Genomic DNA, 18,626 nt, shown 5'->3' with positions numbered 1-18,626 from the left:
TAGTGCTTCAATGAACATACGTGTGCATGTGTCTTTATAGTAGAACAATATATATTCCTTTGGTATATACCTAGTAATGGGATTGCTGGTCGAATGGTAGTTTTGTTCTAAGTTCTTTGAGAAATCTCCACACTACTCTCCCTAGTGCCTGAAGTAATTTACATTCCCACTAGCAGTGTACAAGCATTAAAAGAACTAGTTTTCTAATATGAAGAATTTTTCATCCGTTTTAAGAAATCACACCTACTTGTCATTCTGCCCTTATGTAATTTTCACATTAATGTAAGTCCCATTGCATAAAATAAATTATTGAGTTTCAGGGAAAGCTTTTAAAGGAGGAGACTATTTGTTAATTTATGGTTTTGGAGAACTTGTACAGGCACACTTCAGAGATCTTGTGAGTTTGATACCAGACCACCATAGTAGACCAAATACCACAATAAAGTGAGTCACAAGAGTATTTTGGCTTCCAAGTGTATATAAAAGTTCTGATTACACTATACTATAGTCTAAGTGTGCAATAACATGTCTCAAAAAACAATGTACATAGGAAAAAGTGCCAAAAATCATCTGAACTTTATTCAGGTTGTAATCTTTTTGCTGGTGGAGATTCCTACCTCAACGTTGATGGTTGCTGACTAATCAGTGTAGTGATTGCTGAAGTATGGGGTGGCTGTGGCCATTTATTAAAATAACCCAAAAATGAAGTTTCCCATATCAATGGACTCTACCTTTCACAAAAGATTTCTCCGTAGCATGTGATGCTGTTTGAAAGCATTTTGCTCACAGTAGAACTTTTTCAAAATGGAAGTAAATCCTTTCAAACCCTGCTGCTGGTTTATCAACTAAGTTTATGAAATATTCTAAATCCTTTCTGGTCATTTAAACAATGTTCATAGTATCTTCACCAAGAGGAAATTTCTTCTCAAGAAGCAACTTTCACTGCTTATCCAAAAGAAGCAACTCTTCATTCATGTTTGACCATGAGATTGCAGCAATTCAGTCTCATCTTTAGGCTCTACTTCTAATTCATTTCTCTTGCTGTCTCCACAACATCTGTAGGTACTTCCACCACTGAAGTCTTGAACCCCTCAGTCATTCATGAGAATTAGAGACAAAATTACCATAACTGTAAGGTTACTACAGGTACTATAGGGACCAGTTACACTGCTCAATATCCCAAAATGTACAGGGAAACTTTTGAAAACAAGTAATTATTAGTCCAAGACATTGATGGTGACAAAGTTGAAAAACACTGGAGTAGACCAATTTAATTTCTTGAATGGTTGTAGGTCTTTTGTGAAATATATTTGCAAGTTGTCTTTTTCTAGTAAGCCTTCTATTTAAATGTTTATATTCATTGGTTAACTTTGTTCTTAGTTTTTTTCCTAGTATTTTAAATCTCTGCTATAATTGTTTCACCGTTACTATATATTGTTAGTATTGTTCATTTGTAGGTGTCTGCATTGGCTTATGCCATGTGCTAAAGGTATTATAATCAAACTGGTGCTGTGTTTTAATATTAATTTTGTACTTAAAGCACCATAGAATTTGATATTTTGATTTTGAACTTCAAATCCATGTTAGGTTCAGCACTATTTTAGATTCTCAGATTAGTTCTTTATTCACCTAAATTCCAGGGAAAAGCCTAAGTTTAATTAGAGTCCCTTTTTACCTACAGGTATCTACCCTTTTATTGAGGGTGAGTGTCTTAGCTTTATGAGAGGCTATCACTAATAATCCCTTCCTTTCTCAGACGCAGAGTTTTAGCTCATCTCCACATGTTTCTCATTATAGTGGGGCCTGTGTGCCACCAGGGGTATCTTCGGTTCATGGTAATAGCTAAAGACTCCTGTACCAGGACACTGGTACAAGTACATTTGAAGCCTCCTTGTCATGTCTGCTCACATTCCCATTGATTAAAGAAAATAACACAGACTATCAGTGAGGCAGGGAAGTATAATCTGCTACTGTTGGAAGAACTGTAAAAGATATAAATATAGAGATGCGGAAAGATTGGGAATAAATTACATAATGTACTCCAGTTTCCTGAAGGGAAATCTGTGTGTTTTAACAAGAGATAAACAAAAAAGTGTATCACTGGAAAAAAAAACCTCAAATGTACACTGCAGTGTCTAAGAAATGACTTAATAAGTACATTTGATTAAAAAGTGAGTATGGACAAAATTGGAAAAATCAATTTTTATTAACTATTTTAGAAAAGAAAAACATTTTTTCTTTTTAGTCACACATAATTTAATTGCACAACACATACAGATTCCAGTTAAGCCTCTTTGAGTATGAGAATCTGGTAATAGAGTTATCAAAGAACAACTTGTCACAGATAGAGCTGAACCTAGAAGGCATCAGAATACTTTCTCCTTTGTTTTATCGACAGGACTTCCTTTCTTTTGAAAACATTTATACTGAAGAAATCAGATTAAAATGTGTATGATTTCAGTCATAATGGGGAAAAGGGATGTTATTTATTTTAGGAATCTCTGAGATACAATCTTGGAGTTTCTTCAATCACTAACTTTATCAACCAATTCTCCACTCTGCTTTAGTTTTCTAATTCATAATAATATACAGAAAAATCATGGGACCATTCTAAAGAAAATATGGCAGGTTACATTTAAGGTAATATATAGATACTTATCCCTCAAGGGAAGTATTTCAATTAAGTAAGGAGAAGGGAACTAATCTGAGTTTAGGTAGGGAGAAATGTGTAGACTAGCACTGAAGAGTATACCCCTTTAATGAGAAAGCAAAAATCTTACATTCTTATACATTTATATTCTTCTAAATTAACTTACATGCTTATAAATTAAACTGTGTAAGTTCACTGAACGGTGCCTTAATTGCCTAACTTCTGCATACTTGAGGTGTGTTACCCTTATTAGAATTTTTCTCTGTTGGATTTCTTTTTTTTTTTTTAATTGCATTTTAGGTTTTGGGGTACATGTGAAAAACATGCAAGATTGTTGCAAGATTGTGGCAGTGTGATTTGCTGCCTTCCTCCCCTTCTCCTATATCTGGCATTTCTCCCCATGCTATCTCTCCCCAACTCCCCACCCCCCACTATCCCTCCCCTATTTCCCCTCAACAGACCCCAGTGTGTAGTGCTCCCCTCCCTGTGTCCATGTGTTCTCATTGTTCAACACCCGCCTATGAGTGAGAACATGCAGTGCTTGATTTTCTGTTTTTGTGTCAGTTTGCTGAGAATGATGGTTTCCAGGTTCATCCATGTCCCTACAAAGGACACGAACTCTTGTTCACCTACCATTTCCAAAGTGATGTGGTTCTTCCTAAAACAATTTCTTAGGTATCTTCTCCTCTTAGTCCACCAATTTCTGGAATCTAGACCTAATGTCTAGGAAAATGCCTAGCACAATAAGTGTGCTCTTTAAATTTTAAAAAAAGAAGCAAAGGAGAAAGGAAAGTAGCCATTTACAGTGTACTATGAAGGAAAATAGATGCCACAAGTGCCCATCTGTGGAGAACCTGAGTTTTCCCAGGAGTTCACAGCACTGTACACTGTTAGATGAGAGGACTTGGCAGTAGATTCTCATTTCAGAGATCCAGAGTTCTTGTTTGTTGTGACTGTCTCCTCTTGGGCTTGCCTGCCTTTTCCTTCTCCTAAGAATGACAGTGATATCAGCTGAATTTCATTCCAACTCTTCTGAAATTGGACAGCTTTGTATTTCCCCCTTGGCTCCAAGGATCAAATTTAAATGCTATTTTAGCCTCTTGCTGCATAGGGAGCCTGCAGGATATATTCTGCCTTTGCCATAGAGAACAGGCCTTTCAAGCATGTGGTAGAAAACCTAAGGGAGTTGGTTGAGCAGTGGAATTGGCCAGTGTAGCCAGCAACTTGCCTCAGCCCTTGTTGCAAACATGTTAATTCAGGCTTAGTTATGCTAAACCTCGAAGGCTTGTTGTTTAAAAATTAAACTGGTACTTCCACACGATTATTGGCTGAATATAGTTTACACTGAGGTCCTAACTAAAGCTTTGCCATAGGGGTGAGAATAGTTAAACACAGACCAGCTATCTTAGTCTGAAAAACTGCCCCTGGCATGGGAGAAATAGAACTTTTGTTCACATGTGTTTTGCTTTGCCATATGTGAAACTGCTGTTATGGCAAAGGACTGTTTCTTGAGTAATATTTTAGAGCTCTGGGCTACTGTCTTTTGGGAATGTCCTACCTGCGAACTGGCTTATCAGCTTTGGTTAGAGAAATTGTGTGGGTCAAAACTTGTATTTTACATAATCCAGAGTTATTGGTATGTTTGAATTCTCATTATTTTGGTCTCCTATGCTTGGATTGGTGTTAACAACCATGTTAAGTTAAACCACACTAAATTGTCACTATTCAACCATTTTGATCTAAAAAGATGACATTTTCACATAGTTCAACCTAATAGCTTTGATTTCTAAAACCATTTAAGTACTATTTTATTATAGCAATCTCAGTATCATAATCACTAAATTATCAATCAGCAGGTGAATATGAGTAGTGAGAAAACTGGCTCATCTTGAATTTTCCCTTGTTGAAGTCCTAGAGTTTTAGGACACATTTCTGTTTTGACTGCTGGAGTCCTTCAGGGAGAAAGGGGGTTTTCATACTCATGTTTTTCTTGTTGTTGTTGTTGTTTGTTTGTTTTTTTTCTCTATATTTCCAAGGCAGGAACTCTGAGAGTTAAAGACTACTTTCCTTTCCTTTTCTCTGGCTCTCTCTTTCAAAGTTCCCCTTTCTGTTCTGTCTTTTAATTGATAGTTTTGAAATGGATTTAAAAAAATGATTCTTCAAGACTGAGTTCTGAAGAAGAACCTTGGTTTCTCTTTTCATAAGTCCCAGAAGCCAGAATAAGCCCAAGCAGATGGCTCTTGCTCAAGAGCCAATCTACTTCAGTGGCAAAGGCTGCCACTGAGTCAGACAGAGACTTCTTTTTACTAACAGTGTGATCTTGAAATGTTACCTAACCTTTCTGAGTGTCAGTTTCATCATTGGTAGGATGGGATAATACCACCTACCTCACAGGACTAGTGCAAAGATTAAATATATAATGTATAAGCCATGGAATGTTGTGTTTTGTTTGTAATGTACACTCAGTAAACGTCATCTCCTTTTTATTCCCCTAGGTTCTTTAGACTCAAAACAAATCTCAAGAGGAAGGCTATGTAACTCCAGACGTTGTCTTCTTTTCTGTTACTAATGGGGGGAAATTAAAAGAAGTCTTATGTTCTGCACTCTTTGGATGAACAAATTCATTGCCCTAGTGGTGGAATTGTGTTCTAAAATGGTTATATTTTGTGCCCTTGTTGTTTTCCAGGGACTTCCCTGAAAAATTTGAAGTAGATTGTGGAGTGTGAAGGAAAGGGGACTGCTGATACTACTTTCAAAATCAGGTCCGAAATTCAATAAAGAGTGTTTGTGAATATGTACACTCCCTATTTTAAAACACTTTGCAAAGTAATACTCTATACTGTAAGTTTAAACTGGTAGTTGTAAATATTAACATTTTCCAAATGCCTGGGGTTGCACACAAGTGCTGATTTGCATGTAGATGGTTGTGAGTATGTCTAGTTTCTTAATTTGAATGTCTTCTTGCAAATTGTTAAGGACAAGGAGAGATGAAAAACTCCTAAATCAGTGATTCTGATTATAGGAAGTATAAGCTTTGGAATTTTTTTAATTAATTAATTTTTTGAATAGCTATTAAGAGACCAGTACAATGCTAAGAGCACTTTTTCTCTTTTGCTGTTCCTTGTCCTGGTCTGCAATTACCTATGCTTCCTTACCCAACCTTTTTTAGAAACGCCCTGAGAGACCACTGTTGGCTCTCTGGAAAGTCTCTGCTAAGAAACAAAGAACTCCCTGTGTTGTACCTCTAGGGAACAGAAATGTGATGGATGATGGATAAACTGGGTGCAAACACAGCTATAGAGCTGAGTGAACTGTCAACTGGAAATAGCTCCTTCCTAATTCTAATGAACTTCTTTATTTGTGGAACATTGCCTCAACTACCAGTATTGCTTTGGGAAAATTCTATTCTCTCTGGCAATACAAAGGAGCCTCAGAGTACAAAATGTAGGGATGGAAATTCCAAAAATCTGTTATGTTTATTGTTCAAGTCATACTTTTTTTTTTTCCTGCAGACTTTTATTTTCTCAGCCCACAAGAAGAGCTGAAGAGAAGCAAATTTTTCAATTCAAGGCTTGAGAATACAATTTACACATGTTATATATAACATTGCCAGAGGCAGGGTTTAAGCCCTCTTGGATTTCTGTTACTGGTGTCATGGTAACATAGTGGAGGGCTTCTGTGTAGTGTCAGGTGTTTTACTTGTATTTGCTTTTATTTTTATTTTCCTCACAATGGTAGAATCTTGTGAGAAGTCCCCTTGTTAAATGAACTTTGGTATAGTATTAAATTTACTACCCAATTCTTCCCCTACAAAATACAGCAATTTTGTCACTATGTGAGTACTGTTACCTGGATATAACTGTTAGTTTGTTGATGGCTAATTTTTAAAAGATTCTATAATATACATTTCATTATTGCTATTGAATATAATACTGTATATCTTACATTTTACATGAATGACTTGAGAACATCCACTTTGGTGCAATTATTTTACTAACACAATTAACTACAATATATGAAATAGAAATCTTTTTTTTACATAAAATCAAGAGTGAATTTTCAATCAAAATTCTTTCTATGCTTAGAGAATTGTACTCTAACCAAAAGATAACAAAAAAATTGTTCTCTTCCCTAATTCACCAAAATATATTCTTCAGCTTGATCATTTTATGTTTAAAAACTGAAAACATTCCTCTGTAGACATTTTCATTATTTGTTGTTTTGCAGAAACTCTAATTATTGTTGATCTCGTTTTGTTACCAGTGCATTAAATAAATATAGAGATTTGTGTGTTAACTAAATGTTGCTCAGTGAATTTGTGAGTGTCAGGTACTAGAATATGCACACATATCCTTCATAGGGAAACATTAATTTATTCTACTTCATTCTTTTCAGATTACTTATAGTTACTGTCTATTGAAGAAAATAAAAACAATTGACTATTATAAATTGTTTTAGTAAAATTGCATTCTTATGTCTTCAGTGTCTCTGTAGCTTTTAGTGTGTAACAGTGGTCTTCTCAGGAATGGGGGTATGAAGGTCAAGGTGATGAGAAAGAAAAGAAGTCACAATGATTTGTAGAATGATTTTGTTCTGGAAGAAGAGATAACAAAGAAGCCACTTCACTATGGATGCAAATGAAAACAAATTTTGTATTTGCTATGGACAGATATTTGGGAATGATGAATCATAGAACATTAATTAAGTAGAGCAATGGGTCTCAAAAGAAATGGAAATATCAGAGAGAAATGAGCAGATATGTGTGGTTCCCTGGTCTCTTCTCTACTTTGTTATGGTTGCTGACAATGATTCCATTAAATCCCACTGAGAAATTAAGATGGAAAAAAAAATTAGGTCATTTTGTAATCTAATAATACTCATCTTATTTTGGTATCTAGTACTCTAGATCTAGGTCTTGGACCAATTCCTGATGGACATTCTACATACTTTTGTAAACTCTACATCATTCAGCAAGAATAGCCTTTGTGTAGCTAAGGCCGAGGACATAATCACAAAGGTATATGATAAAAATATATGTTGGACTTATGAGGCAGAATCCTTTGCCATTACTAATTTCATTTAGAATAGGATTTCCTCCAAAGAGCTCAGTCTCAGTATTTGGGAAGCAGAGTCAAATTTAAAACATAAGTACTTAAAAAGGTTCTATTAAGCACGATATTTATAAATAAAACAAAAAATTGCATGGAAATAGCTGAGCACATTATAAGAAATAGTCTACATGTTGATTCTAACGTTTATTAGTAGGCTTTCATTACAAGAATATTGCTTAAGTCCTGTCCAAGTGTAGCTGAGACATTAGTATATGGGAACCTGGCTCCTTATTTGGTTAACTCTGATACAAATTGTCTCTTACCATCCCATACTATTCTAAGCTTGTTTTTGTCATTCCTCAATACAATGCTAAATTATCTATCAGAGAGAGCCTAACACCTTTAAGTGCCATCTTTATAGGCATTTTGACGTTATCATCAGAGGTTTCATAAATTCTACTAATATAGTTTAAGGTTTACCAATGGCGTTTGCTATTTCATAAATTCATACAGTGCAAGAAATGCTGGAAGTATGGAGGACTATCTCTCTTTACCAGAAAATAGACTAATGCTTACTGTAAAACATCCTTTTAAAAATACTCAGTGCTTGTGGCTGTAGTCTAAAGCAGGAGTTTTAAGAGGCTTTCCTGATTTTTTTTTAACACAATGGAAGTTTATTTCTCATTCACATGAAGTCCCACCTCATGTTTCCTAAGAAGCTTTCCATGATGAATTTTGCAGACACAAAAGACCTTTCTTTAGTGTCTCTACCTGAATTTTTGTGGCAGAAAAAATAGCTCCTAGTTGTTGTATAGCTCTAAAGGTTCGCATTTATTCAGATGTACATTATGTTGTTTTACTTTGCCTTCTAGTTTAAGCTATCATTCAAACAATAAGGATTAGGGTTAAAAATGCTCTTTTTACAGCCCAGTAGTGTGTTATTTGGCTTTTATTAAAGAACTATTTTATTTAAGCTTAATTAAAAATATTTATTAATGATTTACCTATGTGCCATTTGATAGTCAAAGGTACATTGAGGATTAATATGAATTGTGTAATATAGCAACTAGAAATGAAGCATGGTAGTGAGACATATCAAAAACAGTATAGCAGAAATAGACTGGAATTTGTTTGTAGTCTCATTAGAAAAGCATGTGTTTGAATCTTCTAAGATTTCTATGCTCAATGTGGAGTGTCACAAATGAAGAAGTGATACCAGGAGCTTGTAAAGCACAAGAGAAAAACCATTAAGATTATAAGCTTAAAATATAACACATGAGTAAAATGAATATATAAATAGAGTTAGGATATCTAGATTTATATTATTTTATTAGGCAATAGTTTAGTTAGGGAGTAATACAAGAGACTGAGCAGCTGTATCTTGAAAGAGACATGTATGGTTTTATAGTAGAATTCTCAAAGTTTCTTATAATACCGTGAAAAATGTGTGATTTTTTTTCTAAGTTTGAAGGATGGCAAAATCAGTAAGTTCAAACGACTAAAATCGTTGTTGTAATCCTAATATTTGCAGTTGTCCTAAATGAAGCTGAAAGAGAGGCCAAAAGACTCACATCTTGTTTCCTCTTCCCCGTGGTCTACCTCCTTGTTCCCACTCACCTGAGAAAACACAGTTGATCATATCTGTAGCAAAGAGAGCCCGGCTAATGTTTTGTTCACAATGGCTTCTTAGTAAAGAGTTGTTGATGATAAAATTGAGCTCTGTTAATGCAATGCAAATTGCATGGAAGGCCTGCGTTCTTGGTGGCATTTATTTTGGCAATGATTGTTCAAGCATTGCTGTTATAATTAATTAAATCTCCATTCAGAAATATTTATTACAAGTTTTGCTGCCAACAACTTTTTATTATGATGATTTCAGTTAAATAAAGAGGGCTTATGATCTAAGATCACATGTTTTGAAATCACTTTTATAAATTAATTTTATAAATACATACTGACCACATGTTCTAATTTGTAAATAGGTCAAATGATTCTTATCTCCTAAAAGCTTGGATTCGCTATTCTTGATTGTAAGTTTTCATTATTTTGTGTTTTATAGCAGCTATCAGATGAACTCAATTATTTTCTTCTACTGGATATTTGAAAAGAAAATTGTTGGTTTTCTCTTCAAGTAAAGTAAACTAGGTCAGTATCATTTAGTATTTGTAAGCTTCTACATGAGGTTGAGAGTTGTACAATAGTGTTCTGAAATCATGACTTCTGCAGCATGTCATCATCATAATCATTTATATTTATTAAGTGCTTCTTATGTAAAAAGCTATCAGTCTGTCTTCAGCTATATCTATCTATCTAAAACCAGAGTTTATATAATCACAAATTAGATAGAGAAGTGATAGAAAAAAATAATCCTAGGAAGTGATGAGTAATAGCAGAGTGGTTGATATTGTGGTTAGTCTTAATGATTCAGTTTCCTCTTTGGGGCCTTTGAGGTCTGTGGGCACGTGAACATGCATTTTTACTTTCCACATTCTCAGTTTATCACTATAATGAGAACAACACTTAAAATTATGTCAATCAGCCAGGTGCGGTGGCTCACGCCTGTAATCCCAACACTGTGGCAAGCTGAGGTGTGCGGATCACTTGAGGTCAGGAGTTTGAGACCATCCTGGACACCATGGCGAAACCCTGTCTCTACTGAAAATACAAAAAGTCACCAGGCTCTGTGGCACACACCTGTAATCTCAGCTATTCCAGAGTCTGAGGTGGAAGAATCACTTGAGCCTGAAAGGCTGAGTTTGCAGTGAGTGGAGATCATGCCACTGCACTCCAGCCTGGGTGGCAGAGGGACTCTGTTTCAAACAAATAAACCAACAAACAAAAAATCATGGCATGTTTTTTTTTCCTACAAAATAAACTTACTCAAGAAACAGAATAAACATTTAAAAATTTTTTTTTTAAATCTGTGTTTGTAAAAAGTTAAAAGAGAAGGAAACGACATGGGATAAGAGTGCACACTGAATAAAACGGAATGAAAATTGTTACATTAAAACAGTGGGAGCAATAAGTAACAACCACGACAGTGCTGAAAGTCCGCGAAGAAGATGAACAACTGGAGAGTTTCTTCTAACTGAAAGGGAAAAGATGTGATGTGGAGGACAGACACAACATATAAGATTTAAATATATATTTTTTAAAGTGTTGAGTGAAAATACAGAACTGATGAAGCAGTAGTGATCAGTTCTAAACTTCAGAAGACTTAAAACTTTGGATTGAAAAGGTTTACTGAACATAAGTGATAATCTACTTGAGGAAAATATATTTATACCTGTGCTAAATTTTTATTTTACATTTAAAAATAGATTTAAAATGTTTTTCAACCTTCTAGCTCAGATTAAAAAGTAGGTTAACATAAAAAGTAAAAGACAATCGAGAGAGATCCAAGATGGCTGATCACTAGCAGCTCGGGCTCATAGCTCCCAGTGAAGTGCAGAGAACGAGAGGACGCCACACTTTCAGATGAATATTTGTTGCTCACGGACCAGGAGATTCCCGCGGGGAAGCCCCACGGGTCGCCAGGGCGACTCTTGTGGCCGGCACGGCAGTTTTGCTGGTGCCTTAGCACGCCAGTTTTTGGTGCAGAGTCCGGAGATTCCCGGGCAGAAAAGCATCATCAATCTTAATGCCGCTGTTTTGGCCGGCACAGTGGATTGCTCAGATTTCGGCTCTGGGAATCAAAAGTTGGACGTCCGCTCAGAGACCTAGTTAGAAAGTCAGTAATTACAAAGACAACAGACGGATAAATATATAATGAAGGGAAGAAATCAGCGTAAAAAGGCAGAGAATACTCAAAATCAGAATGCCTCTCCCTGTACAGGGGATCGCAATTCCTCATCAGTAACGGAACAAGGCTTAATAGATTACGAGTGTGTTCCAATAACAGAAGCAGGTTTCAAAACGTGGGTGGTAAGAAACTTCTGTGAATTAAAATAACTTGTTCTAACCCAATGCAAAGAAACTAAGAACCTTGAAAAAGGTTTGACAAAATGTTAACGAGAATGGACAATTTAGAGAGGAATATAAGTGAATTGATGGAGCTGAAAAACACAACACGAGAACTTTGTGAAGCATGCACAAGTTTAAACAGTCGAATTGATCAAGGAGAAGAAAGGATATCAGAAGTCGAGAACCAGCTCTGTGAAATGAAACGAGAAGACAAGATTGGAGAAAAAAAGATGAAAAGGAATGAGCAAAGTCTCCAGGAAATATGGGACTATGTGAAAAGACGTAATTTACATTTGATAGGTGTACCTGAATGTGATGAAGAGAATGAATCCAAGTTGGAAAATACTCTTCAGGATATCATTCAGGAAAACTTTCCCAACCTGGCAAGGCAGGGTAATATTCAACTCCAGGTAATACAGAGAACACCACAAAAATATTCTTCAAGAAGACCAACCCCAAGGCACATAATTGCCAGATTTATTAGGGTTGAAATGAAGGAGAAAATACTAAGGGCAGTCAGAGAGAAAGGTCAGGTTACCCATAAAGGGAAACCTATCAGACTTACAGCAGATCTCTCAGCAGAAACCCTACAAGCCAGAAAAGAGTGGGGACCAATATTTAACATCCTTAAAGAAAAGAACTTTCAACCCAGAATTTCCTATCCAGCCAAACTAAGCTTTATAATCGAAGGAAAAATTAAATCTTTTGCGAACAAACAAGTACTTAGAGAGTTCACCACCACCAGGCCTGCTTTACAAGAGCTTCCGAAAGAAGCACTATACATATAAAGGAACAACCAATATCAGCCTTTCCAAAAATATATCAAACAGAAAAGAACATTAACACAATGAAAAATTTACACTAACTAATGGGCAAAACAGCCAGCTAGCATCAAATGCCAGTATTAAAGTTATATATATTCTAATCGGATAAAAAGCCAAAACCCATTGGTATGCTGCATCCAGACCCATCTCACATGCAACGATACATAAAGACTCAAAACAAAGAGCAGGAGGAAGATTTATCAACCAACCAGAGAGTAAAAATAAACAAATAAATAAACAGCAGGAGATGCAATTCTCGCCTCTGATAAAGTAGACTTTAAAGCAACAAAGAGCAAAAGAGGCAAAGAAGGACATTACATAATGGCAAAAGGATCAATGTAACAAGAAGAGCTAACGATTTTATAGACCAACGAGACAGAAAATTAACAAGGACATCCAGGACTTGAACTCAGACCCGGAACAAGTAAACTTAATAAACATTTATAGAACTCTCCACTTCAAATACATAAAACATACATTACCACCTCACACCTATTCCATAAGTGACTATATAATTGGAAGTAAATCACTCCTCAGTAATCGCATAGTATTTCATAGGTTTAAATGAAATATTGGTTGGCTGCTCGTTTGTTATTTTCTTCCCTTATTCCTTCCTGTTTACATCAAGTATAATTATTGGTATAAAAGAGGTTTTCAATACCCATTACTAAACTGCATTCTAGCCTGGGCAAGAAAGCAATACTCCCATTCTCTCTCTCTCTTTCTCTTCCTTTTTCTTCCTCTTCCTTATTCTTTTTCTTTCTTTCTTTCTTTCTTTAAAAAAAAAAAAAAAGACAATCATGCTGATTTCAGATTTCTCATATCAAAAATATTGGATTAACATCCAAAGAATGTCCTCAGATCTAAGTGCTCTATATTTGTGTTTGAGGACAAAAGAAGCACATTCTGTGATTACTCACATTTTCTGCAAATAAAAGTATAAAAACCATAACTTGACAAAGAAACAAGTTGTACAGTTGAAGTACATTAAAGTCAATTACATAGAGAACTATGTTTGAATTAATGCAATTTTAAAAGAAATTCCTGAACTTGAAAATAGATCATTCTAGAAAATAAATTATAAGCTGCTAATATTTAACATTTTTTAAAAATGGGAGTGAGGGGGTATATAAGGATGGGCATCCTAAATATTAGGTGCTCTACTTAGAGATTTAACAGATTACAAGGGAAATAAAGGCAAACACAATTGGAAAATGTTATAAAATGATATGAGGAGTCATCTCAATTTTACAGAAACATTTTACGCAAATATATTAAGTTATATTGTATATATTTTTAACATATTCTAGTGAAAGAGATATTTAGATGTTGGATGACAGATTATTATAGTTTCTTCATGTGTTTTTATTTTACATATTTTCAACCATAACTGTCAACTATGTAACAGAACACAAAATAATAAAATAATGATTTTGTATTGATAATATTTAAAATATTTTCACATACATACAATGACATTAGTCTATATAGAGAATTTTAGCTCATAGAGTATATTCATTGACAAACTTGAAGAGATAAATTAAACCCAGCAATTTTTGAATGACTTAATTATTTTATATATGTAATGAAAGTAGCATTTATTAAGGAGAGATTTAGTTGTATATTTATTATACATTTAAATTAACAAAAAATGGATATTGAGAGTTGCTAACATGGCAAATGAGAGAAATAATAGCCAAGGTGAGCCTTAAAATAAGTGCCATGATAGAAATACATGTGTTCAACTTTATCTTAGAAAAAGATCTCAAAGATCAAAACTTTTGGGAATAAGCATATGTGAATTTTTAATAATTTTCATCCATAGATTAATGATTGAGATATGATGCTAAAAATTTGTTCTGCTGTTGCAATTTTAATGTGAAGAATTAAAGAAGAGAAAACAGATGTCTTTGCACATTTGGCAGGGAAGAGCTTATTTCAAATTCTGGGCTGATTTAAGGCCTGTTTAAAGCTGATTTGTCACCTGGATGATGATTTTTTACTAAAAAGTAGAAAGTTCATCTTGGGGGAAAAGTTAATCTGATGTACTGACTGTAATTGAAAATCAGAATATGTTTGTATTTTGAAGTTATGTTGCAATAGAAACTAGTATTATATCTCAATCTTTGTGAAAGCATTTTTTATTAAAAGAAAACATTGTATGGTAAACATGTTTTATTTCAAAATTTCCTCAGAAGTTAAATAGAAAAAAATCTTAGGAGCTAAATGTGCCAGAACCTATTTTGGTCCATGGAAATTGCATATGTCACCCACTTTTCCCTTTCCAGCACCCACCCACCACAAGCTGACTCAATAGGTGGAGCAGGTGTCACGAATTCCAGCGAGCTCATGAAGTGTTGAATGTGTTCCTGTTGCAAGTCACTTACTATGCTATTATTCCTCAATCCCTGTGGAAGCTCGTTCTTCTGTGTTTACTTATTTTAATGTATTTGACCTACAGAATAATTCAAACAAAATTCATTTTCACTTGGTTTATTTTGACTTTTTCTGATTACTAAGGCAAATACATGGGAAGTTAAGAGAGATGGTGGCTCTTTTTGGACAAACTTCAGACACAGAAAGTCTCTTGCAATTTATGCTGTGTTACATTGGCTAAATAAATATATTCCACTTATGAAACTTAATAGTTTCTAAAATTGGGATCTGTTTTCTTCAAAATTGTATCATATTTGTTTCCCTTTTCCCCTCCGTGTGATAGAAAAAGATTAGGGGAATTTTTCTTGGCTATTTTCTATTTGTTTATAACAAGTTGTAGTGAATTCAAGGCTTGAAATTAGTTGATTTTTAATCTATAAATGAATCTCTACTTTTGTTAAACTACATTTATTAATTATTTTATCTTAGGTGGGCTAAACATTATTGTCAAATTTTATTGCAAGATCTAGAATATAAAGCCAAATTACAAATATCTGTATTGTTGGTAATGTATTTTTCTTATTCATCCCTAAACTTACTTTTAGCCTCTGTTTTATTAACTAAAGTTTCTGCATTTACATTAATTGTGGAGGCAGTCTGGTGTAGTTGATGAAATGTGAATTTAGAGAAAGATTCCTTCAGTTTTAAGCTGAGCCCTTCAACTCAATACATTAGCATAATATAACATTAAAAATTTAGGAAAAATTAAAAGGATCAGATTCTTCATCTGTAAATGGGGACAACTATAAATAATGAATAGAAATATTTTGAGGATTTTTATGGGGCAGTATATTTTAAATGCCTAATATTATCTAGTTCATGATTGGTGTAAAAAACATCTCTGCTTCTGATCATCCTGTGTTAAAATTTCTAACCAGCTGTGAAATAAATGTTGTAATGCAGGCATCAAGGGAAGAAACGTAAATAATTTACAGACACAAAGATATTAGTCTTTGGATGATCATCTACAGTTATAGTAGTTGAATAGATGCTGTGTTTCTTGGTCTTTTGCAAATGACTTTTGGAGAATTATTAACCTCTCAAAAATATATTCAGTTTTAAAATGATCATTTTATGGCATTTAAGAACATTAAATAATTATCCAAGAGAATACTTGAAAAATATGGTAAAACGACAACTTGTTATTCAGTTTATAGTTCATGGTGTTAACTCATTTTGTAATACCTAATTTTAAGAGCTTTCACAGTTTTCTCAATATTTATCCAAAAGTGTTCCTATGCAAGTAAAATATTATTTTAAAAACGATGTACAGTGAGGTCCTTTGAAATTATAATTGCTCACAGACACTAGCTGTAGCAGAGACTGTTATGTGTCTGAATCAGTTAGCTACTACTACAGTAACAATATTTAATAAACTGTGTCTTTTTCCGTCAATTCTGCATCCTAAAGCAGCAAACTGATTCTCACCTACCAGGCTAGCAAACCATTTATGGTTTAGCTGATCTAAGATGGGCTACACTGAGTGGCTCTGTCTCAAAATGTCGGTTCACTGGATGTGGCTTCAAATTCATATCTGCACAAGTTTTGGTCTGTGTCACCTGTCTTTCATCCCTCCTGAGGTATGTTCTTCTCAAAGTTAAGGGAACAAATTGCAAGGGAAGGTGAAACTTGCTGAGGACATTTAAAATTTTTGCCATTGTCGATTCTGCTGACTTTCCATTGAGGAAGGAAATTTTATGGCCAAAGCCAATATCAATGAGGTGGGGAAATAGCTATTGCTCACTCTCCTGAGAAGTACTGCAAAGTCACATGGCAAAGGTGTGGATGCATGGAGAGAATGAAGAAATTAGAAGAGTCTGATCTACTATGGTGTTCACTGAACTTTCCTTCCTGAGAAAATACTTAAATTATATTTCTCTTGTTGCTAGGCTGTCACGTGGGAAGGGGTGATGCCAATGAAATGTAGTTGGAAGTGACAAATACCAATTCCATGCTTGGCTCGTAAAACCTCTCACACTATGCTTCATGCTCTCCTTTTATTAATTTGCTGGCTGAATGTGGAGGACTCTTGGACATAGAATAATATGTCCAAGATGCACAATCACAGTGGAAGGAATCTGGACCCTAATTTTATTCAGCAGAGCCTCTAAATAGTCTCACATTTATGTGTGACATTGAGGCTGAATAGACTTTTGTTGCATATGAATCTTTTCAGATCTTTGGTGCTATTTGTTATACTAGCTAACCTACCATACTGTATTCCTAAATATTCAAGTGTCTAAAATAATTCTGCCAAAAAATCAAATAAGTTTTCTGGATAAGAGAGCATTCTAAACACTTCCATCAGGGCCCAGATGGATCTAAGTACGACATACCTATCAAGCACCTCCTTTGGAATATGGGGGGAGATATTACACTTCTGAACTCAGAAGGCTGTTATTTAAAATGGTAGGATTTCAGTGGATGTGGATGAATAGTTATATGTGCTTTCAAATTGAGGTATTTGAGAGAAATTATTGGGAAAAAATTGAAAAGCTGTGGGCAAATTTAATTTTTATTGTTTAATTACTACTTCTAACAAAGCTAATACATGCATATGTAAATAAATTCAAATGGTATAAAAGGATATAAAATTAAAAACTAAATCTCTCTTTCTTCTCTCCAGATATAACTAAAATAATGGTTCCCTATGTAAATCCTCAAACATTTTTTTCTGTGTATATACCCTACATAGGAGCTGTCTTGTGCTGGTTCTTGATGCTGGTAAGAGTACTGATTCTCCCACTTTTAAGAATGAGGTGCTAGGCCTACACCTTTTCTATCTACTGCTTTATAACTAATGCCAGATGGTACCTTGACAATATCTGAGGTGATGCTGTGTGACAGTACCTATTGTGATGATCAGAATTCATGCTTCAAAGATTTTATGACTTGCAGAAGATGCCAAATTTCTATCTAACCAAATATATTATGTTCAGACTAAATGCAATGTAAAATATTATAGTTCAATTTATTTCAACTTGGGATTGCAGTCTGGAATTTAGGAGTTTATGTTTTTGGTATCAAAATGATGCATGGTGTCAGGTCAAATTATGTAACTTCTCTCAATAGAGGAACAAAGGTGTACAATCTGCATCTAAGCTATTCTACTCACCTTTCTGTAAGTACCTTGGGTTACAGCATGTTTTTTCTTGAAGTGATGGAGAATTTTGTGTACATTTACCTCTGCCCTTAGTAATTGTAATTGTGTGGGGCCCTGAGAGTCCAGTTTCCTGAAGCTGAACAAAACCACACTTTGTATGAGGAGGGATATTGAGAGGTCATTTGTACCAACTGTGGCCAGATGGCTTTGAAATTTTGAAGAAGCTCGGTGTGGGGGCTGTTTGGAATCAAGGGCATATTTGAAACCATATGGGACTGTTTTAGTCCAGAAAAGTTAAAATTTATAAAGAAGAATGGCTAAAAATAAACCCAGTCTTAGGCAATGGCTAGAGGACGAGCAATTTCTCAGAGCTGGGAATACTGGGTTCTTGGTTTCTTGCTATAAACATGTGATTCCCTCCTCTCTCCTCCCCATTCTTTGCCTCCTGTGACCCCCCATCACTTTGCTTCCTGTTTGCCTTTTTTCTCAATGGAGACTTTATAATTTCGTTGTTTACTGTCTGTGGTGCAGGGACTGTTACTGTCAGGTCTGTTGAAAGGCTGCCATGGAAAGGGTCAGTCTCGTCATTTGTTTTTTAT

The sequence above is a fragment of the Aotus nancymaae genome, unplaced genomic scaffold (assembly GCF_030222135.1).
Source record: "Aotus nancymaae isolate 86718 unplaced genomic scaffold, 86718_ANA_hifiasm-v0.15.2.pri h1tg000011l, whole genome shotgun sequence".
Taxonomy (NCBI): Eukaryota; Metazoa; Chordata; class Mammalia; order Primates; family Aotidae; genus Aotus; species Aotus nancymaae.
The sequence above is the reverse complement of the archived record's forward strand: the minus strand, read 5'-3'. Positions refer to the sequence as shown.